The sequence below is a fragment of the Pipistrellus kuhlii genome, unplaced genomic scaffold (assembly GCF_014108245.1).
Source record: "Pipistrellus kuhlii isolate mPipKuh1 unplaced genomic scaffold, mPipKuh1.p scaffold_m20_p_2, whole genome shotgun sequence".
NCBI classification, from domain to species: domain Eukaryota; kingdom Metazoa; phylum Chordata; class Mammalia; order Chiroptera; family Vespertilionidae; genus Pipistrellus; species Pipistrellus kuhlii.
Window position 1 is genome coordinate 91,348,038 of NW_023425515.1, and position 2,839 is coordinate 91,350,876.

General features: G+C 39.9%; 1 pseudogene; it reads left to right on the forward strand.

Annotated features, from left to right (window-relative positions):
* The first annotated feature begins 1,233 nt into the window (after positions 1-1,233).
* Positions 1,234-2,562, forward strand: LOC118722995 (annotated as a pseudogene).
* Positions 2,563-2,839: the final 277 nt, after the last annotated feature.

Sequence of the window (2,839 nt, forward strand, 5' to 3'; positions counted from 1 at the left end):
CTGCCTTTCCCTGCAGGCCTGGTTGCCCCCATCTACCCTCCCCAGCCAGCGATCTTGTGGTGGCCATCTTTAACCACATGGGGGCAGCCATCTTACAAAAGGGAATGAGGGTCAATTTGCATATTACCTCTTTATTATATAGGATTACCTTTCCAGGTTAATTTCAATTGAACCTCAATTTTCCTTCCACAATCTGAACATCTAAGAATAGTTTAAATTATTCCAGAAAATATCAAAAGCAAAAATTCTAAACAATATAAACAACTTTAACATATCTCTTCTGAAAAGAATAATCCTGATGCCACTCCCTTCAGTTTTTTCAGGATGTAATACCAAGAGTGTTCAGAAAGGTTCCTGGTCACTTAGAAGAGCATAGGTAGGGAAAAGTGGAGTATGAAGTGTCTGGAGAGGACAAGAGACATATAGGAGGGTGGCAGGGTGAGCTTGGCTCAGGAGGTCAGACAGCAGATCAGAAGATGATAAAGGATGAAGTAGGTGGTTAGAAATAGATAAAAAAGTAGAAGGTAAAATGAAATTATTTTATAGATAAGAGAATTTTATAGATATCAGAATTTCACTGTTGTCTATAGCTGATCCAGAAAGTATTCTAAAGGCCACACATGTAGCATTGGGCCATTTAGAATAAAATTTGCCAAGGGAAAGTTTAGCTTCTTAGATTCAGCATGCAACCATTAAACACAGGAAATAAAACAGTGGACTGAAGCCAAATTTTACATGAGTATAAACTATTTAATGAATCTGAAAAGACCTATGCTTTTTATTGTAAAAATTTATAGAGATTATCCAATTCAATAAATTCTCCATATGTAGTTAATGATATCAAATATTTGTTATGGGAAAACAGCAGAATAAGTCGTTTTCTTAACTGAAAACAGGGATGCCTGTCTGCTGGTTTAGGCCTGATCCCAGCAGTCACACATTCCCTGAGGTGTCCCAGATTGGAGAGCGTGCAGGCTGAGCTGAAGGCCCCCTATGCACAAATTTCATGCACTGGGCTGCTTCTAGTTATTTAGAATTGAATTTCAGATAAAGAGCTTCACAGACAAGAAAAAGTTAAAGGGGTTCGCCTCCACCAAACCAGTATTACCTGAAATTTTAAGAAGAGGAAAAAATATATATTCACATATATATCAATATTATGAACAATAAAATGGCAATAAATACATATCTATCAACAATTGAATCTAAAAGTCAAAATAAACAAAAGCCAAAATGGGAAAGGAAAAGACTCATATCAACATCATTGTCATTGACAAATAGATTCCCACAAATCTACCACTACTTGCCATCTGATCTACTAATGTGTTAGGATCTACAAAAGAACCATCGAAAAATTTGAGAAGGAAGCTGCTGAGATGCGGAAGGGCTCCTTCAAGTATGTCTGGGTCTTGATAAATGGAACGCTGAACATGAGCGTGGTGTCACCACTGATATCTCCCTGTGGAAATTTGAGACCAGCAAATATTATAAGAACATCATGGCTGCTCCAGGGCACAGAGACTTTGTAAAAAACATTGATTACAGGTACATCTCAGGTTGACTGTGCTGTTTTGATTGTTGTTGCTGTTATTGGTGAATTTGAGACAGGTATCTCCAAGAATGGACAGACCCATGAGCATGTCTTTCTGGCTTACACTCTGAGTGTGAAACAACTGATTATTGGTGTTAATAAAATTGGTTCAACTGAGCCGTCCTACAGGGATGCAAGAAAATTGTTAAAGAAGTCAGCACCTACCTTAAGAAAATTATCTAAACCCTAACACAGTAACAGTTGTGCCCATTTCTGATTAGAAGGGCAACAATATGCCAGAGCCAAGTGCTAACATGCCTTGCTTCAAGGGATGGAAAGTCCCCCGTAAAGATAGCAATGCCAGTGGAACCACACTACTTGAAATACTGGATTGCAACCTGCCACCAATTCATCCTAGTGATAAGCCCCTGTGTTTGCCCTTCCAGGTTGTCTACAGGTACTGTCTCTGTAGGCAGAGTGGAGAGACTGGTATTCTCAAACCCAGCCAGTGTTACAATTGAAGTAAAGTCTGTTGAAGGTCACCATGAGGTTTTGAGTGAAGCTTTTCCTGGGGAAAGTGTGAACTTCAATGTCAAGAACATGTCTGTCAGAGATGTTCATCGTGGCAATGTGGCTGGTGACTGCAAAAATAACCCACCAGTGGAAGCAGCTGGCTTCTCAACTCAGGTGATTGTCCTGAACCATCCAGGCTAAATCAGTTCTGGCTAAACACCTGTGCTGGACTGTCACACAGCTTGTGTTGCTTGCAAATTTGTGGAGCCAAAGATTGATTGTTATTCTGGGGCAAAAGCTGGAAAAATGGCCCTAAGCTTTTGAAATCTAGTGATGTTGCAATCATCGATATGGTTCCTGGCAAGCCCATGTGTGTTGAGAGCTTCTCTGACTGTCCTCTGGGCTGTTTTGCTATTCTTCCACTCTCTGAGTTCATACATTACTTCCTCTGGGAAGTTTCCAGAGCCACTATGCCCCTTGCTACAGACTGCCCTAGCTCTCTCTACAGTCCTTCATAGAACTTACTGAGGTTCAGATTACATATTTGATCAATGTGCCTCATGTATAAGGCCTGAAAAGGCAGAACCCATGTCCATTGCCCTCACTGTCCATGACACATACATAGTGCCGAAAAATGAATGCTGTGATCTGAGGAAGGAGTGCCTCACGAAGTACCCTAGTGGTTATGAATAGAAAAAAGTTCTTTCTTAAATCCTCACCTGAAGATATGTTTTGGGGTTATTTATTTATTTTTTTTATTGACTTTAGAAAGAGAGAAATTGATGTGAGAAAGAA